General features: G+C 33.7%; 1 pseudogene; it reads right to left on the bottom strand.

The window, feature by feature from the left end:
- Positions 1-5,922: 5,922 nt before the first annotated feature.
- LOC117038436 (T-complex protein 1 subunit zeta-like) lies at positions 5,923-7,334 on the bottom strand (annotated as a pseudogene).
- Positions 7,335-20,030: the final 12,696 nt, after the last annotated feature.

Below are 20,030 nucleotides of genomic sequence, written 5' to 3'. Positions count from 1 at the left end.
AGCCCAGGATGCTTGACTAGATTAATCTTCAAGATCCTGATATAGTACATCCAGAAGTTCTGAAAGAAACTCTGTACTTAAAAAAAAAAAAAAAAAAAAAAAAAAAAAAAAAAAAAAAAAAAAAGCTGTCATGTAATCTTTGCTTTTAAGCTGAAATCAAATAAATTCTCCTCTACTAATTGAAATCAGCATATTCCCACTAATTTATAGCTAACATCCTTCAGTGTTTCAGTTGACTTGCAATTATTTCGCTATTTTATGTAAATGCTTTGTGAAATAAATTCTGCATATATCAAGGTTTTTCTCTGACAATGGGAGCACACACATAAGGTCATTTCAGTGATACAGGTAATTTAAAACATAATTTCTATCCTCAAGGAACAAATAATTTGCATGGATAATAAAAATACAATAAAAGTCACTATGTGAGAAAATTTGTTAATGATATTGGTCAGTGATCTGCAAACTTTTTGGTCAAATACACTGAATAATAACACATTGAACCATGCCTCTCCAATATATCAATTTATATTTACATAGCATATCTATGTAGTATTGGACTAATCATGCTTATTTTAAAAAACGAATTTAAAAGGATGAAAGATAAATGATTGTAATTAGACTTTTAAATATTTCATTTTATTTTCCCAATAAATCATCTTTTTTAATTAAAAAAATCTAATTAAAATTTATTGAGGTGACAATGGTTAATAAAGTTACATAGGCTTCAGGTGTACAATTCTGTAATACATCATCTATATATCACATTGTGTGTTCACCACCCAGAGTCAGTTCTCCTCCCATCACCATATATTTCATCCCTTTTACTCTCATTTGTCACCCCCTCTCCCTCTTTACCCTCTGGTAACCACTAAACTATTGTCTGTGTCTATGAGTTTTTGTTTCATTATTTGTTTGTCTTGTTCCTTTGTTCTTTTCAGTTTTATTTCCCACATATCAGTGAAATCATACGGTTCTCTACTTTTTCTGTCTGACTTATTTGTAACAACATTGATGAATCTGGAGGTCCTTTTGCTAAGTGAAATAAGCTGAACACAGAAAGACAAATACTGTCTGACTCATTTTGCTTAGCTTAATAATCTCAAGATCCATCCATGTTGTCGCAAATGGCACTATTTCATATTGGATAAAGAAGATGTATATATACACAATGGAATACCAATGAATCATCTTTTTTATCCTCCTTAGAAGTGCATAGGTCAGCTTGATAACCACAGTACCAAAGAGCTTCAGAAAAAAGAGAATAAACCTCAACTGGCAAAGACTTTATGAAGGATTTGTACGATCAGTCAATAAGAGATGGCATTTTTAGGAGCAGTGTGGGAAAATATATGAAAATAGGCTACAAATATTATCCTTTCAGTAGAATGAATCTATTGACCTGCTCATGTAAGCAATTTAATAATAAAACAAAAAGGGCTCTAGAGTCAAATTTCTAATTCTGGCATTTTCTTTATGACCTTCTAAGATGAACCTAACTTTTCTAAGCTTTAGTGTTCTTATATCTGAAATGGGGATATAAATAGTGTCTCCCTTATTGAGAAGATTATATAAATGGTACATGTACATATTTTAATTGCACACACACACCAAAAAAAAAAAGAGAGAGAGAGGTTTTAGTCATTAAGACTAGACTGATAAATTAGGGTGTGAGTTAAATAGCTCTGAAAATCGATCAACACAGTTTTGTGTATCTCCTCAAAGTTTTTGGTGTAGCATCAAAAGTATGATAAGTTGTATAAGGAAGGATAGGTAGTTAATATAATTGTAGGTCAGGAAGCCAACTGTATGGCATGTAAGAGTTACCCTGAATTTGCAGGAATTGGACCACATAAAAGTCAGTATGAATAGTTAATTTAATAATTAAGTATATAGAAAATTGTCCAGTGAAAATGACTAAGGCATTTTAATGTTTGGGATGTTTTTTTTAATTCTTGGGTGAGATTCTATAGAATTAACAAATGCATATATAATTTTTAAACTGTAAACTTTTTATGTTTAAAGGAAAACAGTTAGAAAGAAATACTTCCTATTCATTGTGTCCTCTCTCTCACATCTAAAATACATGTACTCTGAATATGTGTTTGTTTATGTGTGAATGATGAATGAGAAAGAGAGAGAGAGAGAAACAGAGAGAGAGGTTGCAAACCACCTTTAATTATATAAGTTTAAGTCATTAATTCTGTTATTCCTCACAAATTTGTAAAATAAAGACCTGCCAATTCCTATTTTAAACATGATGAAGCGACCTCAGAGGAGTGAGGGCTTCACAACGGCTATTATGTGTTTTTAATTAGGAAGGCATTTAAGTTCCTATTATACATACTCAGACTCTTGCAGAAGTTTCATGAAAGGATATTTCATTGACACTGTGAGTGGAAAATAAACATCATAGTTTAGCTTGTTCTTTTTATAATTCAAACAAATCTTACATCATGAAAGTCAAGAGATTCAATATTACTTTGAATTGCTTAATTTGAAAAAAGTTGACAATCCAGATTGGAAATGGAGGCTTTGTATATTCGCTTCAAATCTAGATTACTTGAAAAATCCCATTAAAAAAAAGAAGAAAAGTAGGTGATTTGTCTTCTTTCTTCTTTTATTTTCACATATAAATTATGTATTGTCTATATGCCTCCAATTAAAAAAGAAAACTCCTGGGCATTAGTTTCCTCATATATATTCAATAAGTACAATATATATTCAATGAGTACAATAAAGATTGTACTCAAAAACTGCAGTACAGTCTTTATAGTCTCAGTGATCTCTCCACACCCAATATTCATAATTTGATACTTGTTTTTCCCCTTGATGTGGTCTAAAGATGAGAAAAATACTAACGTGTTTGTTTCAAAATTTTTCCAGTATCTTGGCATCAGATTTCATAGTAATACATCTGTTTAAATATTGAAGAAGTTAATTTAATTCATTTTGTGTATTAAGTTATTTCATAATTTTGGAGGGACTTATGATCATATGAAATACCTGAATATAATTATGTACAGTTTGTTATATATAGATGGTACAAGGTAACTGATTTTGGAATGTTTAAAATCATTTTATAATGGTTATGTTCATTTCCACTCAATAAAACATTTATTAAAAATACCAATTATAAAAAGAAATAGGGTCAAACCACAATGTTTAGTATGTGAAATAACAAAACCCTAAAGCAATTAAATATAAATAATCAGTTCTTGAAAAAAGAAATCTGCTTTATTCCAACTTTCTCCATTAGCCATGAAATTATCTTTACTTTCTTTTTAGAGTTCTCTAAATCCCACTTGACTCTACTTTAATGGATATGGAATTTTAAGATGGATGGTTAGCAGAAGTCTTCATTTGATCCATTTAGAGCTCTCACTCACAGAGTGCTTGTAGCTAGAGGCTTACATGCCTAAATAATTGAACTTGGAAGTAACAATTCACATGTCAATGTTGATTGAAGTTATATTTTCTTCTTTATAATTTTGTACAAGAAAGATTCTGACTCTAGGAGAAGAAATGCATTTAGTATTTTAAAATTCCATTTTGAATCTATGTAGTACACTTTACTCTCTAAATAAATGCAGAAGAATTTTTATTTAAATATGTCATCAATGATATTCCCTGTAAATTTAATCTCGTAAAGGTGTATACAATTCAAATGTGTTAATGATTTCTTACTCTTGTCATTTAACAGGGAAAATGATTGAAAATTTCTCTGCAGGGGTTTTGCCAGAGCCATACCATGACCTATATTTAGAGAAGAAATCAAAAGAGTAAAATTTAATAGATCTAATGGGAAAGGATCTACAGACCGCAAGACATACAATTTCTATGTTGGTAAAAAAAAATTGAAATTTCTTTTTAAAAATTACAGGCAAACAGCTGAAGGATAGGTAAGAATGCACAAAGGATTAACTATGTTTTTAGGTATTTGAACTTTGTCTGATATTTTCCCTCTAGATGGATGAGAATCTGCTGGCTGTTTAGATTGATGATAACTTTGTGCCATTGCAAGAGCAAAGAGGCAGGTGCAAGTCATGAAGGAATGTGTTTTTTGAACTCACTATGCCACAGAATAGGAAACCCAGTGATGTGCAAAGGCTTGAACTGTTTTTCTTTAGGCTACCAAATAGTAAGCCAGCTGCATTCTCACAGAGTAGTGATTACTAAAATCCTTGGCAACTGGAAAAAAATTGGGGGTTGTTGCTATGAGCATGTGAGCTGCTGCATAGTCCTGATAAAGATGATTATATATTTTGCAATGTTATGTCAATGAAATAGGTTCTAAATGCATTTGAAAATATCTGCTTTAGCAGCACAAGCCATTCTGAAGCCTCCCAAATGAACTGAATTATGATTGGTTGGAAAAGTTATGACTTTTCCAAATTAGTTTTCTTTATATTTGATTTATAAAATGAAGCTTAATGATCTACTCTACAGATTATTGTGAATTATGTAGACCCACAGAAATATTCAAATTCATCACTGAATGCCTTTATCATACTTGACATTTTGGGTGGCACGTATCATTATATTACTCCCTTTTTAATTCAGTTGGTTTCCTTTTTGTTTTATTAAGTTTTATCCATCTATTGCTTGTCTTAATTTTCCTTTTTTGTTTTTTTTTTGCCTGATATCTCAGAGTCAAATTTGGTATTCAACTGTATTAATGATTGATTTTCTGTATTTTAAATTATCTGATATCTTTCTTCCTAGTTACTTGGTTATTTTATACTTAATTTCTATGTTGCCTCCAATTTTGTTTAATAAAATTTTAAAAATTAGTTATTTCTTTACTAAAATAATCATATGAACAATAAATAATATCAACAATAAATTCGATGGAATACATCATTGACAGAGGGAATAGAAACTAGCTTTGATGCGTTCTGGGAATTGAAAAAGACTATAACTTCTTGGGCAGGTAGAGAAAGGCACATAATAAATTAGGGGCCAGATCATATAGGATCTTATAGGCCGTGGTAATTTTTTGTTGTTGTTTCAAGTTAACATTTATTGAACACTCACTGTACGCAATTGCCAAGCCCTCAAAACACAAAGCTTAGCAACACAATTTCACCTGCAGAGATATACCAACTATATAAAAGCAATTTTGTGGAAACACAAAGGGGAGAAAAATTTGAGTGAGAAAAAGATGACACTGGGGGTTATGGGATAGATATTTCAGCATAAGCAAAGGTTCAGAGGTGTGAAAATATGGTCCATCTGAAAAATCTCTTATCTCACATAGCCTTTAGTTACCGTGGATTCAGCTATCTTTCTACCTCATTCTTCTCTATTTCTATTTTTGTCACTTTATACTTGTAGCTCTTTCAACTCCTTTGCCTCTAGTTCACCCATCTTTCCGCCCACTACCACTTAACTTCCCTGGGGAGCATTTCAAGCAAAGTTACTTCAAAAGCATGAAAAATCCAACAGAATTATCCAACAGTTTTACTCACAGGAATTTCAAAACCTTAAGTTACGTAAGTGTTATTTATATTAGCATAAATATTTTAAACTCAAATGATTAACAATAGGGAAGTATTGGATAAATTAAGATACATCATTAGAAGAAATTATTAAACCATTAAAATTTGTTTTTCAAAGAATATTTAGAAAGGTAGAGACATGCATTTCTAACACACATTTTTATCACTGAAGCTGCAACAAAAAAATCCTGTTCATTGGGTGAAAACAACTTGCTTTATGTGTGTACACAAGTGCAATTAAAAAATGCTGTAATTATAATTTCAGACTTTGGAATTTGAATAAGTGCCAGTGTTCTCTCCTTTATGGTATGGGAAAAGAAAATTCCTTTAAAAATCATTTGAAGCTTGGATTAAAAATCCCATAGCTCTACAGGATCACTCTGTAGTCTTCCTGATTCAGATGATACAAGGGAAACTCAGTTCAAGCTTTCAGAGAAGACATTCCAGCTCACATGATCTCATCGACCGGGAGAATGTTGGTGGCTATCACAGTGCAGGAGTGAAGAAGGTGTTTCTTTGCACAATAATTATCTATTGCCTATGGTGCTGCCATTGGCTCACCCACAAATTGACCTGAATTTGAATATTCTACTTGAACTTGAACTAGTGTTTCCTGAAGGTCAAAACCAGAGTTCTGAGCAAGAACCGTGGGAATAATGAGCAATGCATCAGCAAAGGCTCGATCTCCAAGTTGGGCCCTGCCCTTTACACTGGGCTTATATTTAATCAGGGCTTCTGCCACTGCCGTTTCCACTGCATCAGCACCTGGAACTACACGCCATCATTGGCAATGTTTTTAACAGCCCTCAAGACATCGCTGAGCGCATCTTTGGTTTGAGTGAGAGTGTGCTAATTTGGTCCTTTGAACAATAAGGTGACAGAGCGAGTATTGTTCCATTTCTCAATAAAGGTGAACTTTTCTTCTCCCATTGCGTACTCATAGACAAGTTTTGCATGTCCCAAGCAATCAGGATTTAAGTCATCAAGTTACCCTACCTCAAGTGAGTGTCAGCCTTTCCATATTTCTCTCTTCTTCACGCTGTTAAAATAAAAAACAAAACAAAAAACAACAACAAAAAAAAGCCAGAATTCATTCTGATGGTTTTTTTGTTGTTGTTGTTTTTTTGTTTTGTTTCATATTCTAATGACACATTCCATGTGAACATGTATGCATCTTCTCCTCTTTTTTTCATATCAGGATGCTGTCCCCCATGATCCCAAACAAGACCTCTGATTAAGCTTGCATTGGTTTCAGATTTATGTTTCATTCTCATGATTTCAACCATGAAGAGGTCAATAGGTCCATCTTAATTTTTTTAATGGCCAAAATGGAATTAACTACAGCCTCTGTTAAGACATCAGCAAGTTCAGCATGAACTTTAGTACGCAGACATGTCCTGACCAAATCTATGAGTGTTTCCTTGTCTAGCTCTTTGCTTTCGTTGACTTGTTCCAAAAACTGAAGTGAACTTTCTTTTTCAACTTCAAATCCTTCTGTTGTTATTCTGGGATAACAACTTTCAGAAATGCAGAGACCCAACTGTTTCAGCAGCTCTCCAGTGATTAGGACATTAGAAATAGTACCATCAACAGTTATGTCACCCTGGGCTGTTACCACTTTGTCTCTGAAGAAGGCTGTTGGGTGTTAAATTTTCATTTCCTGAAGCAGCACATTGCCATCTTTAGTAAGTTTGATGTTTCTAGCACCAGAAACAAACACCTTCAAGTTGCCCTGAGGCCCCAGGTTGGTCCTCAGCATGTCTCAAGCCACGGGGCCACGTTGATGTTGACCACCAATGCAGCCTTGGTGTTTAGAGTCTTCATGGCTGCCATAGCTGACCCAGCAGAAGATGAAAAAGAGACTCGGCATGAAGAAGGCCCAAAGCCAGTTCAGAGTTAGGCCATGGTAATTTGAATTTTATAATTGTTCACCGCTGATATCTTGGAAGACTTTGAAGTATATAACTTTTAAAGGGAAAGGATATTTAAAATACATGACTTTTTTTAATTGCTTAATGACCAAAGAAACAAAAACATAAAAACTTCAAACAGATGCATTTAAAATGTAAATCTCTTAAAATATATATGTGGGGTGTGGCCAGTTACCTCAGTTGGTAAGAGCGTGGTGCTCGTGGCACCAGGGTTGCTGGTTCGATCCCCATATGGGCCACTGTGAGCTACTGCACCCTCCTTTAAAAAAAAACAAAAAACATACATATATATATATATATATATATATATATATATATATACACACACACACACACACATATATACGTATATGTGTGTGTGTGTATGTATGTGTGTGGGTATATATATATATATATATATATATATATATATATATATATACAGTCAAACACTTGACTGTTTAAGAATTCCAGCATTTCAACAAAATTGTTGAAAAACCAAAGCTTAAATCAGGGCAGAGATGGCATGATATCTCGCAACTGAGGGGCAACATACTTTTGCCATTTTGCCTCGTAGACTATGTATCTGCATATAACCTCAGCTATGGTTATATAATCACAACCCAAAATCAAATCCTCTTTTCGAGAATATAATTGCTTAAATGTGAAATTGTCAAGGCTATAAGCTGAAAGCTAAACAATCTGCACCACTTCCACCACTGTTCTCTTCCAGCAGGCCAGGAAGGACATATCATACTTTACAGGCAAAGGAGAAAATTTTAATAAGTATATTCCTTCATAGGACCCAATTCTGTTCCTTTAGAATTAGATTTTTAACTTCTTGCAAACCAACTACCCTGTTCTCTCCCCAAATATGTTTTCATTCATTTATTCAAAAGTCATTTTAAAGCCATTTTGTTTCCATTCTGATTACTCAGAAACATTACATTTCTTTATTATGATAATTCTAGCCTTTTCTGTTGAATTTTCTGAAAGTGTGTATGTTTCATGAATATATATGAGATGTTCAACAAGTACTTAATAATATTGCTAAAACAGTATTTTTTATTACTTGTATTATATACTCTGCTGAAATTGCAAACTCAGAGAGAAGGGTGTTAGCGCTATCATGTGTGTTCTGAGGGTGTGTAGCACAAATTTCTATGCTCAACAATCCCAATGAGCCTGTCCCAATTTGCTAACTCACAATAAGAGTACTATCAGGAAAGTCATTACGTTTTTTTCACCCCTGAATACTTCCATACTTGAGTAATGTCATGAAAGTTATTATATTTTTTCATCCCTGAATGTTTCTAAACTTAAAATTACCTAGCCTTTCAACAGCTACATATTATAGGAAAAGAAGTCATGAACAAGGTTAAGTTTTACCTTCAGGCAACATTAAGCCAAAATGAATTTATAAAATATTGTACTCTGGAGAACAGATATGTGGTGTTTGTTTGTTTTTATTAAATATTTGATTTTTTAATAACTTTTTTTTATTAGTTTCAGGTGCATAAAACAATGTAATAGTTAGACATGTATCATTTATGTCCCTCACACAGTGACAACACTCCTCCCCCAGCTCAGGAGTTAGAGCACTGGTCTTGTATGGTGTTTGTTAAGACACCCAGAAATGATGTTAAATCAATCTTGAAGATAATACCAGGAACTCTACCAGTGTACAAAAGTCTTATTTATTTTTAAAACAAACATTTATGTAGCATTTACTCTGTACCAGCCATTATTCTAAGAACATTGTAAATATCAACTAATTAACCATCACTCAATCCTATGACATTGGTGCCACTATTTTCTCCATTTTACAGGTAGGAATCCTGGACCTAAGAGAAGTTAAGTAAGTTTCTCAAGGTCACAATTAGTAAGTGCCAAGTTCAGGATTCAAGTCCAAAAAAGCTGCCTCAAGAATTTATGCTCTCAATCACTATGCTAGTTTCACTAACTCTATCACTGTGTCAAGAGCCTGCCCTCAAATTTTACATTCATTGAGTAGACTGAATATTTAATGAATAAGAACAAGAAGTAATCAAGAACAAAGACCAGAGATGAAAATCTGAACAGGCAGACATTTATTTGGCAAGAAACATGGGGTAGAAATTTGGTTAGTTTGTTTTCTATCAAGGGTCACTGACCCTCAGTATTAAAAGAAAAGGGGCTAACATTGAAAAGTAACTTTTAAATATTCTATGTCTTTATCAAAAGTATAAAAGTGATCTAGTCACCTCCTTTTCAAGTTATGAAAGGATGAAGGTACAGAGTAAAAGTGCTTCTGGCTTCTGCATCAATTATGTATCACTTATTACAAACTTATTCATAACTTTAATTTGATTAATCTTTTCCCTTTGTGTAAATAAATTAGCTTTAGGAACCAAAGAAAAATGATCTGATAGAGTGTTCCTTTGATGCGTTACTGCTACGGCAGGATATGGATAGAAACACCAGAAAGAGCAGAAATGCATTTCCAATGTGTCTGTCTGTGTGCTAAGTGTTTAAGTGTCAGCAAAAGTACCCATTCTGGTTCTCAGATTTTTCCAACAATTTGAAGCAAGCACTGTATTATCGGCTTGGAAACAGAACTAATGTATACACAACCTGTTTCTTTCAAGTATCTCTCAATCTGGTAGGGAAGGCAGTCAAAATACAAAAATAACATTTTCAGTAAAACGTGATATACATTCTGTGTGCCCAATCTGTCACTTGTCAGATGGTATTAGTACAAATACAGTGAAAATCTTGCTTTGATTCATACTTGATTGTAATAAGCTCGATTATTTTAAGCATGTAATATTTCATAATTTAAAACAAGTAAATATAAGTAAAATAAATCTCTATTTAAATGAGAATCATCTTAACGTCAATATTTTAAGCTCATTGTCAATTAAAAAATAGTTAAGCTAAGAAAAGGGGTATTCTAGTATAAAAAGACAACAAAAGAATCTGGCAGAATTCAGTCTCAGAGTTAATCAGAAGTCAGTAGAATTTGAAGAATAAAAAATGAAGAATGAAAAATATGACTTAAACTAAGCCAAGTGAATACAAGATGTGTGAATTGAGACTTTGGGACAGAACGTTCATAGCAAGGAAGTAATAACTTGTTACTTAACACTTCTATCTGATAGCTGAGAAAAAACGGTGACTGTCAGGACTGAGGACACACACACACACACACACACACACACACACACACACACCTTCCTGAAGTAAAGGCAGGATAAACAAAGCAAAGCTGTTAGAAGGAAAACTTATTGGTATGCTGAAAAGAATCAGTGTAAATGGAAAAAATATTTTTTATTTATTTTATGATTTCTAGTGACATACCTCCGAGATTTATTCCTCAGGAAAACTAGAGTGAGGGGTATTTTTCTATACCTAACAGTATCTCATTGCTTTTACTGTTCATATGCTAAATTATAAAAAAGAATATTGCAATAAGAAATAGTCCCTTTATCTGCAGTTTAAAAGACAATGATTATTTAAATTAAATATATAAATACAAACTACAAAGTATTTTAAGTGATTAGGAACAAATTGAGCATGTGGTCATATTGAGTTCATTTCATGCAGCATAATTTAAAGTCCTGTGCAATCCTTAAACATTCAGACTTTCTGATCTTGCAAAGGTCTACATGCGTGTCACAGTATATGATAAAGGATTTAATAAACATAAAAGTCACTACTTCCTCCACCATATTGCACTTGATTGCAATCAGCATGTTACAACCACAGTCTAATTATAAAACGTCCAATGTTTCATCAGCTTTTCTAGCATAGCTCTGTGCCGCATCTGTGGTCACTGGCCCATGGAACATAAATTTCAAATTTCTTCTGTTCAATTTGAATCTGAATTACACAGTGTGATGCTAAACTATACTAGAATTACAACTCCCTTGAAGATAACTTGTTTGGCGAACTATTTTCAGGATATGATTTCCCAAACATCCTTTGCCTGACTCATACAAATGAGTATACTTTTGAAAAACTAGTTCTGCTCACATTTTTGGAATTTCAATTCTAAGCCATTAAAGAACAAAATAAGAAGTTAATCATGAGTGCATATTTTTAACACTCTTGATAATAATTATTTGAATGGACAAGAAGTGGAATATCTAAGATAATTAGACGGGGATATTTATTCAAATAAAAGCCATTGAATGTTATGGGTTTTCTTTTTCTTCTGTTCTATCTTCTCAGAGACAACTATTTTCATGCATTCAGTATATACAGTACAAATCCAATCCAGATATTTATATATTTAGTACTAATATATATCTTGATTTAGTCAACAAATATTTGTTGGCTCTTTACTGTATGTTGGGTACTGGAAAAATAGCAAGAGGGTAAACAGGATCAAATATATGGTGATGGAAGGAGAACTGGACTCTGGGTGGTGAACACACAATGTGATATATAGATGATGTATTACAGAATTGTACACTTGAAACCTAGGTACCTTTATTAACCATTATTATTCCCCTCTCCCCCAAAAAAACTCCAAGTCTCTGTGTTCAGGGAGCTTTTAGTGAGTGCCCTATATCTACTTACATAGTCGGTTAGTGACTGTGAATATTACCCTGGCATATTTATTTTTCTTCCTTTTACCCTCAATTTTTTAAGTAATGTTAATTTAAGTATGCCTCATATAAACAGTCCATGGATTTAATGTTTTGACTAGAAATCTGTTAATCAGTCTATTTCTTTTAAAGTGGACATATGAAAAAATATTTTAATTTTTTCATATTTAAATATTTGGACTTTCAAATGGTATTTAAGCTTTTAATTCAATTTATTTTCCTCTTGACATATCTTCATTAATTTTCTTATTAGACTTTTCCCCATTGTTTCTTTTTTTTTTTTCATCTATGCCTGTTGTAGTTTGGAGTTTTCCTTTTACCTTTGTGCACTATTTGAACTTAGAATTCAAATATCCTATTTCTATCATTGTAATGCTTACAATTATAGTTTTACAAAGTGTCTATAAAAACTCTAAAGTAATAAGTGTGTTTATCCCTCCAAACAATGCAAGACCATGAGCACTTTGACTGTTGCTGTTACCGGCTAACCTGATGAGGTCAGACTCATGAGGTTCTGATCTAGTATTTTAGTTCCCCTTTGTTTTGCTTACCATGAGTCATCTTATTTTTGTACTCAATACTTATTTAGACTTAACATATTATCCTCATAGTGATTCATTTCCTCGATTGGTATATCATTTTTATTACCTTATCTTTACATAGGTTGTTGTCCTTAGGTTTCCAATATGCCTAAGGTTGGGGATTTATACTACTTGTAGTAGTTTATACTTTGCCCTTTCCAGAGGACCTGTGATTTTATCTGTTTTGTTTATTTTTTCTAGTTCCATGTTTTATGGCATCACTAAAGCAGCTCTGGCTGACCCCCAGCAAGTACTATTAGTTCCTTTTTTTCTCTATATGCATATACATAATCCATCATGAATAGGACCACTAAGATTCCTTCTATGACTTTAGGGGGACAGGATCCAGACGATGGAAGGTTTCTCCTTCAAATATCAGGAGTTGCACTTCTCACAGAGTCATTAGGAGAATCTTGTTGTTTAATATTATTTGCAATATAAGATTTCTAAAGTAATTGGTTCCTAGAAGTCCTTTATCTTAATATGAAATTAATTATAAACAGAAAGAAATAAAATAAAACAGTGAACCTTGATTTAGTAGCCTCTCTCATGGAATTCTAGCAAATTTGAAAACTTTCACTAAATCTAAGTTCAAGTTTAGTCGCTATCACTATGTAACTCTGAAATCTGGGTTGAGTTACCTAATGTTTCTGAGCTCCAGTATCCTCGTCCATAAAATAAAAGGATATGTACTAGGTTATCTCCATTTTAATCGGCAAGCTTTAAAAACCTAGGGAATTAAAATTGTATTTAAAAATTCAAGAAAAAATTGAAATGCTTTTCCCAGTCTGATATATGTACAGGATAAAATCCTATCATAGAATTTCACATGGAAGGGAACTAAAGGTCATCTTATTCAAGCCTCTCCATTAGTAGAGGAATATAATGAAGTTCCACGAAGTTAAATGATCTGTCATATGGCTTCACTGAAAAAGTCAGACAGGACTAGAATTGTATCTTTTCTAATTTTAATTTAATGGTCTTTCCTTTGTACTGTTGTTTCCCATCTTAGACAATTCCTAAATTGTTTTATGTTTTACAAATGTATGCATAGTTAACCTATTATGCAGAGTCTATGCAGTGAAATTCCCATTTACTATAAGAACTACGTATATAATTTCCAATCTGTTTTAAATGGCTCTAATATTTTATCAGGCATTTCTTTAGTAGATCTAGGTCTTATAGGAATACTTATTTTTAAAACCATGTGACGAGTGTTTCTGAATCTAACTCCTCTATCTTCTCATATAGTCTCAACTATTCCTTAAAAGGCTACATTTTACCACTGTCCATTGAGAATCACAAAGAAAGTTATGAGCATTTATCATGATTGCCTTTGTGCTAAAACATTTTATTTCTAAGATCCTAATAATGAGCAGTAGTCCAGGTCCAAGGGAAATAATACTGTCCTTTTAACTACTCCAACTTAGTCAATCCTTCTGCTTTTCTTTACACATGGGTATGACTTTTTCAACATAAAACTTTTAAAATATGTCAGTTTCAGAAGTGTGCACCATAGGAAAGAAAAAAAAAGCAAAAGAAAAAAAAAACCAAGAACAACAAAAAATCATCCATAAATCACTCTTATGTTCAGAGATTACCACATTCACTTTCTTTGAATAGCTGTCCATTTATTTGTATATATTTCCTATTGCAATCTGTAATGATCTGTTTGTGTGTGTGTGTGTGTGTGTGTGTATATATATATTTTTTTTTTTGGTGTTATCTGCTTTATCCACAAAAATGTAAGTTCTTTGAGAGCAGATACGTAGTGTGTCTTTCTTCTTCACTGAAGGAAAACTGTAGGCTTTCAATAAATATTTATTAAACTAAATAGTATAAACAATGTATTAAAATAATTTGAGATTCAAACAAGTTGTATAAAGTAAAAAAAGGACCTATATTTTTATAGATGAGCACATATTAGCCACAACTCATCTCCACAAAAATGATCTTTTGTTTTGCTTATATGGACTTTTAACACATTTATACATAGCAAAAATTAAGCATGCATTTTTAGAGAATGGGAGTTGTTGAAATGAACTGTCAAAACAAAGTTACAGATAAAAGCTATTTCGACATCTCTAGTAGAGGACATGTATTTTCAAATTGTCAGTTGGCTTACAGAAAATAATTTCATTATAGTACTCATGTCCTATATTTCCATTTTGCTCTTAGTAATTACTTGTTATCAATTTTATTAAAACATTAGCCCCCTCTTCTGAATATCTTCTGAATATATTGCTTCATTATACATATTTGACTGTGTAAACATAAAGATTTTTACCAGCAAAATGTCAGCATAAAGAAAAACACCTTAACATCCAGTTATACAAAATTTTCAGGATTCTCAATATATTTTAAGATATAGAAAAACTGTCAATGTGCAGAACAAATGACTGTGAGTTTGGCCTTAGAATTTGTTCGAGATAATTTGCTCATTGACTCATTTCTTTATGACCTCATCCCTGGTGGATACGAGTGTGCATAATGTCTAAAGCATGCCGAAATATGTACCGTGTCTCCTTTTTCAGAAAGCCCGTTTGCACTACGAGGAACTTGCATTTACATCCTGCTCTGAGAGATGCTGATTCCATCATTCAGTGCCTTTACTCAGAAACATTTTGTGGTTCCTAAAAAGATGTACTACACAAACTTTCAGCAATAATTTATGAAGAAAAGAAACATTCCCAGCTTCTTTGAAAATGGAATAGGCAGTATAAAAAAAAAATGTGCCTGTAAAGAAAGCACATAAGAATTGTGCAGTATAGTCTTTAAGAAACAATACCCATCCCTTGGGCGATGCCAGAGAGTAACTAGAAGAGCGGTTTTTGCAGAGCAGCCAGGAAATAACCACGAAAACAATCCCCAAGTACCTGAATCAGCAGCAATTTTAGTCTATGCTCCTGCAACTTACAGAGACTTTTAATAGCGCTGTGAATCTACTGTAAGATCGACTTCTCCATCTACTGGCTGAAGGTCAAATTTTGGTCTTTATTATAAAAATCAGGAATTTATGTATGTGTGTGTGTGTGTGTGTGTGTGTGTGTGTGTGTGTGTGTTCCATAATGAACACATTATTAACTAAAAGCATAATTTACTCTCTTTAGAGTATAATACAGTAGGACAAGCTATATCTTGAAAACAATATGATTACATTAAAGTGTAAACCATGCTGACAATTTATATTGTCTTTGAAAGGTATTAATTTTCTTATCATGATTAACTGCACTCTGTTTCTTAAAATATAATATATTTAATGTTTCTATTGAGAAATTCCTTAATGTGCTAGCATGTAGGAAGGTATTCTCTACTTGTTCATTTTAAAGACACTTTGGTATTAAACTTTAGAGAACCATGATGTCTTTTTGTTCCATCTGTTTTCAAAACAGTCTTCAAATTGACAGATGATATTTCTCACAGAATCTTAAACTGTGGATGAAATCAGATTAAGAAATTAATGTAAATCAAAAATTTAATCTTAACCACAATTAAGCAACTTCAGTTTAGTAAGAAAAGTTGTTTGGCAATCTGAAAATGGTGCTGAATAAATGAAAGCATGTGGCAGACATTCCTCACAGCAAATCTTGGTTCCTAAGAATTTTACAAACCTTACTAGTCTGTCAACTACTTAGATATTTTTATATGTGTCCTATACATGTTACATCTCATCTGTCCTAAATGATACATCTGTCCTTGTCCTTTTCACCATTCCTAAGTGTCTAAGCCTATAGATTGTCATCATCTGAATGCCTTATCTGGGAACACAAGGAACTCCTGCATTTCAAAGAACTTTTCTCTCACAGAAATAAGGTCATGCTGACTATTTGTTATAAAATCTTGATTCTTCCATCTACCAAGGTGCTTTACTGATTCTTTAATTTCTTATCACCACTTTTTAGTAATTATCTAGAAGGTCATGGTACACAGCCTGCTAGAGTTTGTTATAACAGACTTTTTAAAAACATTTTTCTGCTTATGTAGTCATAATGTGATTGCTGATTAGCTCAATGGTGTCTCTACAGTCAAGCCCTGTCCAATGATGGTCAAATCTTCACCCCCATGTATCTATCATACCCCTCATCCCAGTACATACATATGTAATAGAACTAGTTGAGAAAAAACTAAAAAACATTAGCCCATGCTATTCTACATTTTAAAACTGCACTGGATCCAAACAAAATTATATGTTATTGTGAAAAGTACATATTTTAAAAGAAATTATTAACAAAATAAATACATAAATACACCCATATGCCTACAATATCTGTTTATTTTATGTGGGATCATCCACATAACCAACCAATTATTTTCTTCTTAAGTATCATCTAATTTGTGTGCACTAACCCACATTTGCCCCGGATGATTCAGTCTGTGGGTGGTTAGAAATAAATGCAAAAGGAGTGGTACGCTGGCTACACATGACTTTCCATAGTCATGATATCCCACACATGATCTCTGGGATGAACCTTTTCCCTCTCTGATGGTCTCTTCTCTCCTCTGGTTTCATAGAGCTCCTTCAGAGGCATGCCACTGCATTTACAAATCAGTCCAGTGTACTTTTCTCATACCTGCTCTTTTGCACTGTCACCACTTACCTTCGGTTGTGTAATTTTGCAGCTGCTGCCACTGCCAAGTCCTACCTTTTTTCCAAGTCACAAGGACATGCTTCAGACCACCACTTCTATTGCCCCTATTCCTTCTGCTGCTGTTTCACTCTATAGCGTCTCAGATACCTGTCTTAAAACTGCTCATGGAATGAATCACCTCTGCATCATGCCACAGGATGCTGCTTACATATGAGGTCAGACAATTATGTTCGTGAACTCATCCTAGAAAAAGTGTTACATACCTCATTGCTGAGTATCACTAGGATCACCTTTGAAGTACTCCCCTTCGGAAGCTATGCACCGATGCCATAACCTAGTCCATCCTGCAAAACAATTTTGGAACTTTTTTCTGGAATGGCCATCAGAGCTGTCGTCGTATTACACTTGATGTCCCAAATGTCATCAAAATGTCTTCCTTTCAATATTTTCTTTGTCTTCAGGTAAAGAAAGAAATTGAGTGCCAGATCAGGTGAGTGGGGGGCAGTGCTCCAACACAGTGATTTGTTTACTGGCTAAAAACTCCCTCACAGACAGTGCCGTGTGAGCTGGTGCATTTTTGTGATGCAAGTGCCATGAATTGTTGGTGTAAAGATCAGGTCATCTAACTTTTTCACGCAGCCTTTTCAGCATTTCCAAATAGTAAACTTGGTTAACTGTTTGTCCAGTTGGTACAAATTCATAATAAATAATCCCTCTGACATAAAAAAAAAATAGCAACATCATTGCAACAAGTTCACGAACTTAATTTTCAGACCTCCTAGGTCACCTGCAAGTGGTTCTTTTCCTCCTTTAAGAACTCAGTATTCACTTCCATTAATCTGAAAAAATATAACTGTCCCTATTATACTTGTGGACCGTGAGATTTCACACCATTAAGTTGCTAAGAGAGGCAATGTTGAAAATTCTCATCAAAAGAGAAAAAAAAATCTGTAACTTTCTATGTTGATGATGGCAACTAGACTTATTGGGGTGTTTATTTCACAGTATATATAAATATTGAGCCATTTGTTGTACACCTGAATCTAATATGATATATATCAGTTATACCTCAATTTAAAAAAAAATGCATACAATTATTTTTTCTCAAATATTGATACTATGAGAGTGGTTGGGCTGTACAAGTAACTGCCATACATTATAAACAGAACTATTTCTTGAATAAGGCTCTCAGACCTCAGTCCTGTGATTAGATTATCATGTCAGAATCTTTTTTTGCCTGTAGCCCTCACCCATGCAGATCCACGAACATGTCTTCACATGTGTAAATTCCAACTAGTCAGCTCCCTTGAATGATCCCTTTGGGATTTTTTCCTCAGTCCCTGTATAAATCAGTCGATACTTCTCTTGAAGAAAGGGGGTGCCAACGAACATACACTATGTCTGCTGCAAACATTATTATTTTTATAAAGTTATAATTGTGGTACACATGTGTAGTTGCTACCGCATTCTCTCAGTCATGGGTTCTTTAATCAGTAATAAGTAAACCAGAGATTGACTTACCACCATAGTGTAAAATAATTTTCAACACAAATTCTGATAAGCATAATGACAAAAAAGATATGAGTTTCATGGAAAGATTGATAGCGGAGGGGCACTTTAGATTTTCAGCAGGGGCAGGGAAAGCCTCTTTGAGAAAGTGTTCATTTGTGTCAAGTCCCCTTTAGTCAGGAAAGAGTAAAGCAAAGATTTCCCAGGTAAAGAAAATAATCTGTAACTATCTGGGAATGCAATAAAACTGTTGGCTTATGCAAAGCATTAAAACATTAGATAAGTGGATAAAGCACAGTGAGTGAAAGGGCACAGTGGAGCACAGTGAAGCTGAGCCATGGGCACGAGAGATAAAAGTGTCAGGGAAGGTGTGCTTTGTAACAAAAAGATATGTCATAATCGGAAGAAAATAGTTTAATCCTATTTGCCTATGAATATTTTAAATGAAGAGTTTACATTTTTACAACAGTTTTAGGATCATAGCAAAACAGAGGAGGAGGTACTGAGATTTCCCATGTGCCCCCTTCTCCCCTCCCACATGCACAGGCTCCCCGATTATCAGCACCGCCCACCAGAGTGTACATTTCTTGCAATAGATGAAGCTACATCTACACATCATATTCACCCAAAGTCCATAGGTTGCATTACAGTTCAATCTGGATTTGGGCAAATGTATGATGATACTGATCCATGAGCATAGTAGCATATAGATTGCTTTCACTGACCTAAAAATCCTCTGTGCTCTGCCCCTTTCTCCATCCTTTCTACATACCCCAACCCTTGGCAGTCACTGAACTTTGTACCATTTCCATAGTTTTGCTTTCTCCAGAACGCCATACAATTAGAATCGTACAGTATGTAGCCTTTTCAGATGGACTTCTTTCACTTAGTAATATGCATTCAAGTTTTCTCCATGTCTTTTCATAGCTTGATAGCTCATTTGTTTTTCTAGTGCTGAATAATATTCCATTGTCTGGATGTACCACAGTTTATCCATTCACCTATTTAAGGACATCTTATTGCTTCCAAGTTCTGGCAATTATGAGTAAAGCTGCTATGAATATTTTGTGCAGGTTTTTGTACGAATCCACTATTTTGGATAAATACCAAGGATTGTGATTGCTGGATCATATAATCAGATTGTATTTAATTTGGGGAGAAACTGGCAAACATTTTGGGAGAAACTGGCCAACTGTCTTCCAAGGTGGCTACACCGTTTTGCATTCCCACCAGCCATGAATGAGAGCTCCTGTTCCTCCACGTCCTTGTCAGCATGTGCTGTTATCAGTGTCCTGGATTTGGGGAATTCTCATAGGTGTGTTGTGGTACCTCATTTTTGTTTTAATTT

This window comes from Rhinolophus ferrumequinum, chromosome 18 (genome assembly GCF_004115265.2).
Source record: "Rhinolophus ferrumequinum isolate MPI-CBG mRhiFer1 chromosome 18, mRhiFer1_v1.p, whole genome shotgun sequence".
In the NCBI taxonomy this organism is placed as follows: domain Eukaryota; kingdom Metazoa; phylum Chordata; class Mammalia; order Chiroptera; family Rhinolophidae; genus Rhinolophus; species Rhinolophus ferrumequinum.
The sequence above is the reverse complement of the archived record's forward strand: the minus strand, read 5'-3'. Positions and strand labels throughout refer to the sequence as shown.